Genomic DNA, 6,000 nt, shown 5'->3' with positions numbered 1-6,000 from the left:
CGATCTATACGAGCTGTCAGAATGCCGGCAAAAGCCGGCATGTGTGTCCCTCTGCTTTGACTCTCAGACACCCGATATTAAGGTATCGGGTGTCTGAAAAAGGTTAACCCTTTCATTAATGAATGCCTCTGTAGTAAGGGCATACATTAATGAATGTTAAAAGCTGATTCTCAGCGATTAACAGCCCTCTAAAGCAGCAAATAACTCGTCACGTACAGTGTACGTGACAAGTCATTTGGTCCCTTTGTGGCTGGACGTACAGTGTACGTCTCCCGTCACGAAGGGGTTAATTGATGTGTGCTCCTCTTTTATATTTTTCCAGAAAAATTGGGTATTATATTGTGTGATATATACTGCGGGGTGGGAAGGTTTGAAATATATATAAATTATCAATAAAGCTTTGATTTGTTTATAATGGAGGGTCCCCTATTAATTTGTTAACAAAAACGATTTTTCCCCGAAAAAGGGGATCCCACCACTGTTTCAAAATTTTTGACCATACACTTTATATTAGTCGTAGAAAATTATTTATTAAATATATATTTAAAATTGCACATATATCAAAAAATCCATATCAAATTATTATATTGTGTGCACGAAACTTCATTTTAGTGTATTTGTTCCTAAAAATATTGACTTGATAAAAATTTGCGCAAATGTCATGTGTCATAAAAAAATGCAGCTACCATTTTTGGGGTTTTAAAGTAATTCTCTATCCAAAAATTCATATTTTAGCATCTGTGTGCAATAATAAAAAAAAACTGGCAGTTAATAAGCAGTATGAAAACTATTTATTTTATAAATATCCACATACACTGATTTTACTATAGTGTCTAGAATCTATCTCATATAGTAATAGCCACATGCATTGTTTTTTAATGTCACATACAATCTTTAAATCTGTTACTATTTTATGTATTTTGTATTGAATTCCTACTTGTGGCCCTGAAAAAAGGTGTCAGAGTCCACAGAAACGTGTTGGCCTTTTGCATGATTTTTGCTAATCAGATTTCCACTATACTGTCTCTGAATATTTGTTCTTTGGTGCATTGGCATACAGACTCCTTTTTATTAAATTTAGTCAAAATGTTATAAATAAGGGTAATATAGCGTGCTTCGTCTGTAATGTAAGCTATGAAAATATGTGGCACTTCTAGACACTTTCTTTAGAAAACATGCAGACTACACTGGTCACACTTTTTTTCCCTTCATGTTTTCCCCCCTACTGTGTTATTTTCTAAGTTCAAGAACAGATCTGGGTATGTGTGGAAAGAGTTAAGAGTCACAGTGTGAATGGCAAACATGCACAGATCAGAGTATATCTATGACAGTTTTGTGGGAATAATTGGGAAGGTGCACAAGAGGCCTATAGTTTGCAATAATTTGTGTCTTCTATTAAATGAATGGGCATAGGGTTTGCAACCCCTAGTATCAGTCTAATGACAGTCTTAGAAATAGGTTTAAGAAAGCAATGTTTTCCATTCCTGCCTATGGGCCTTAGGCATTAAGGAGGGACAAGACATATGCACATCAATTGTCATATCAAGCAATAAAAATCACATAATCCAGTGTGTGAAAAGAATTATGAAAAAATGTGTGTCAGTTGTCCCTGCCAGACTGATATAAGCCATAGGCTCTTCAGCACCAGGCGGTGCTTCTAGAGTGCAAGAATGGAGCCCTAAAAAAAGTTAGGCCACTTGTCAAAACATCAGCTTGATAGTCACACCACCAGACGCTTCATATTGTTAGTGCTCTACCCCTTATTTCAAGTTCAACCTCTCAACTCCTGCAGCACTGGTCAAGGGGAAGTCAATTGTGCAGAAGTTTCCATTTTTTTCCTTTAGAGGAAGAAAACAAATCCTTTGTGACTCCCCAAAATCAGTTGTCTCAATTCCTGAAACCAGAATACTTTTCTTTTAGTCTCTAGTTATTATAACTTTGGATATTATAAATAGCAAGAATATTATTCAGTCCTTTTTTACTTTGAATAATTGTTTTTGTCATTAGTACCAAATTTGGTAAAGTATTCTACCACTTAATTGCTGTTATAAAGAACATCTTTGTAAACTGAAACATGTTCTATGTGCACCTGATATCCCTTTTTCCTTTGTACAGCCCTTTTCTCCAAACCTAAAGTGGCACGAAACTCAGGAGCGAGATCTGAAAAATGCTTTAAAGTACCTTAACTATTAACAAAAATGTATCTTATTTGTGTATCACTCGGCTGTAGATCCTTCAATCATCTCTGAATTGGTACTGATACTGTCCTGCCTTCTGGAGGGTGGCTACTTTGTTACCCATGGTCCCTGCTCGCTCCCGTGATGGACTAAAGTCTTACATATACAGTACTTCGCTAAATTGTATTGAAGTTCTAGTCCATCAAGTGAGCGAGCTTGGAGAGGTGGGTAATTAAATGCATTTTAAACATTTAATTCCTGAGTTTAGTGTCACTTTAACATATCTAAGTACATTTTTTTAATATAGGTAACATTTGCCATACTTTTTATTAATTTAGTTACATGCCTCTGAACCTTCACCAAAATGTCTAAATAGTGAACTATTTACATTTTGAGACCAATTGTATTAATTATTCCAAAAACACATCCATAAAAGATTAGTAGAAGAGATTTTTATAAGTAGTATTAAATATTTGTAATAAAAATGTACATAAGTCACACATTTTTATTATAAAAAGGGTCTACTGATTAAATGCAGGAGTGATGCAGGGAAATTGACAGGCGGCAGACTCCCAAAATGTGTAAGCAGCAGATGTATCCACTTCACCGTGTATAAATGATTTACTATGTTATGTTGGTAGCCCATTTTGTTCTATATTTTATATGCTATATCAGAATCTTTGATGGACCCTGTTATATATCATGCTTACTGTTTTAGTATAAAGTGTTTTTCTTTTCATGTTAACAAAAACTTTAGGAGAAGATAAAACTCCCAACTCGCATGAACTGATATCTTTAAAAAACTGTTAAGCAACCTGTTTTTTTTACTTAATCTATGCCACTTTGAGTCTCTTCAACTGTCAGAAGACCTAGTAGGAAACCTATAAAGCCCCAGGACCAATCCAAACTACTGATACTCTCCCAGTTAATCCTTTCTTTTTTTCAGTTGTTAAGTAGAACTATGTACAAAGTATAAATATTAATGTAATTTTATTGGTATCTATCTACCATTAGCTGCCTCATTTCCCACCCTCGGCTTATATTCGGGTCAATACTTTTTCCCATTTTTTTTTTTGTAAAATTAGGTACCTCGGCTTATATTCGGGACGGCTTATACTCGAGTATATACGGTATAAAATATCTCCGGTCTTTTCCTCAGTGCCATTAAAAATCCCCTCTCTTTTGCCCTATAAAAATGCCTTCACTAAAGGCAGTGGTGCATCTGTATAGCTTATATTGCTTCTAAGGCTTCATGTTAACTGGCTACCTGCTTTAAACACAGGAGAAGTTATCTGGAAAGCATAAACAACATTTCCTGTGTTTACAGTCACATGCATTTAGCAGAGCTGTAGCTAGCTCCTTTTGCTCCCGAGGCAAGAACGAAAAAATTTGACTCCCCCCAACGGGTGTGACATCACTGGATCTCAATCTCTTTTTATGCAGACTCTGTTCTGAATTAATGGAAAGCACTAAATACAGAGGCTTCCCATTCATTCAGAAAATATTTACTATCATCCAGTTATGAATGGATAGAAGCTTCTGTACAGAGTGCTGTGCTACTACCCATTCAGAAACTCCTGAATGAACAAGAAGTGATGTAAAACACTTCCTGTCCATTCGTAATTGGGGACTCATAGTACTATGTGTCCCCAGTTATTTACAAACATTGGAGTGATCAGATGATCAACGTTTATGCTGCACACAGAGGATCAGTAAATATGACAGATATTTATAGATCCTCTGCTCCTTCCAAGCACAGAGGGGCAGCACAACCTGCAGCTTCTTCTCGGATCCCCACTGTTTTCCCCCGCCTGTATGGGCAGAGCCAGCAGGGATTGGAGGAGAAATGAAGTGCTGGAGCCGTTCCAGGGTAGGGGGAGGGGCTGAGGAGAGAGCGCTGTCACTTCACGATAGCCGACTGGTGAGGAGAGAGCCGCTGGCTGTCAGATCCTGGCAGGACAGCTCTCTCCTCACCACTTGGCGATCCTGAAGTGACAGTGCTCCCTTCTCTGCTCCCCCGTCCGGCTTCAACGCTTCATTTCTCCTCAGATCCCAGCTGCCTCTGCCCATACAGGCGGGGGAGAGCAGCAGGGATCCAGAGGAGAAGCTGCAGACTGTGCTGCCCCTCTTCTCCCAGCCATGCCTCGCCCTGGCTGCGCCCCCTCGCACTTGCGTCCGAGGCGAGTGCCTCAGTCGCCTTGTCCTTGCTACGTCCCTGGCATTTAGGCCCATTTTGCTGTGTAATATCAGGCTAAACATTCCCAGGACACAGAAAATTCTTGTTTGTGTAGACGCAGCTGGACTGAATTCACCTAGATGCTACTATAGATCTAGGTGAGCATTCAGCCATAGCAAGGCATTGAATGCACCCAGGTATGTTTAGAAATTAGCTCCAACGCACCTGGACTCATGTATTTTAAATGCTGTGTGCATGGGGCCTAAAAGGGTCAAAGCACCTTGGTTAACAATTAACAATGTATTGTCACAATACATTCATGTAACACATGACATTTTATTGGACTGGTGTAAACAAAGTCTCAAAAATACTTCTGGAATTTCTTAGCTTTTAAAGTGTATGTAAACCCTTACAATGTGCTTTCTTTTGCTCTCGGAAATATGCTTTGGTGACTCCGGCCATGCAGTTTTCTCAGATTGTCATGGTGGTCTGGTGGTCCAAGAATAAAAAGGCCAGGGGGGATAATGCCCGATGCACTTTGCCCAGTGTATTCTAGACTTCTTCTGGTTGCATATTCTTTTTTTAATTTGATTTGCTAGCAACATCTCCACCAGTTTAGAGCTTCTGAAACATTTCTCTTTTGTTGCCATTCCTTACTCCACTTTGTGGATTGCTGTTTTCCTAATAAGGGTGCACTCCAGTCAAAACTAAAAATGAAACCTTTAAAAACAGTTTGAGAACAAGACCTATCTATAGCAGTTCAGTCATCTGGTTTTCCCAGAAATATTGTAGCAGAACACATTTTTTTTGTTTACCTGTTTGGAAAGAAGGATTAGTATTCACATTCCCACCACTGTGGGCTCCTTGTTGTCACAAGTTTGTTATAGTCACCAATCAGCTTTAGACCTGCCTTGGAAGTTTAAATTTAATTGGTGATATACAAGATGAGAAGTTGGAACCACAGGCCCTACTACTGAAAAGCTCTCCTAAATTTGGTTGCAGTAGTTTTATATAGAATGCAGAATATGGTTGATTGAGCGGGCTCTTTGACTTGCCTCCTTCCGTACCTCAGCCATTTATTTAATAGTTGTTGCCAGGGATTTCTCTTTCAGTAAAGGTGTATGTCTACAAATTCTTGTGCTAATTAGTTTAGCATTCTGAGAGGACATTTCTTTTTATATAGTATTTTTTTATAGTATAAATAATAGGCTTGTACCTATTATTAATTTCAAAAACACTGGCACTTGGTTTAAAGTAAATGTAAAGCCAAGCTATATGAAACACTTAGTGTTTCGTTCCACTGCGAACGCAAAATAAATGCTGCATGCTCTATTTTTTGCATTCGCAGTGGACCGGAACGCAGGTAATGTTTTGTCATGCGTCCGATTGCACTGCGGGCAGGGGGCTAGGCTGCGGTGCCATTGACTTTATTGCACTGCCATGCCCACTCCCGCAAAAGAACGAAGGGGGAAATTCAGTGTGTGATTGCTGTGTGTTCCACCAGCTACAGCTCTGTAACGCACCGCAATTGGTGTGAACAAGCCCTTCGTGACAATGCTTATACATTGCCTAAACATGCTCTGTAGTTGAGTTTTAAAAAAAGTACCTTCAATACCTTGTTTTCCTTATTTTATTAGTGGTCTCTTG

The 6,000-nt window shown here is 38.8% G+C and overlaps 1 protein-coding gene across 1 annotated transcript in view; it reads left to right on the top strand.

Moving 5' to 3' along the window:
- The window catches only part of PDE4DIP (phosphodiesterase 4D interacting protein), a 71,951-nt gene that overhangs the window by 4,895 nt on the left and 61,056 nt on the right, over positions 1-6,000 (top strand). The window lies entirely within an intron of this gene.

Source organism: Nanorana parkeri, unplaced genomic scaffold (genome assembly GCF_000935625.1).
Source record: "Nanorana parkeri isolate BGI_ZX_2015 unplaced genomic scaffold, ASM93562v1 scaffold311, whole genome shotgun sequence".
Taxonomy (NCBI): domain Eukaryota; kingdom Metazoa; phylum Chordata; class Amphibia; order Anura; family Dicroglossidae; genus Nanorana; species Nanorana parkeri.
Note: the sequence above shows the minus strand (reverse complement) of the source record. Positions and strands in the feature narration are given on the sequence as shown.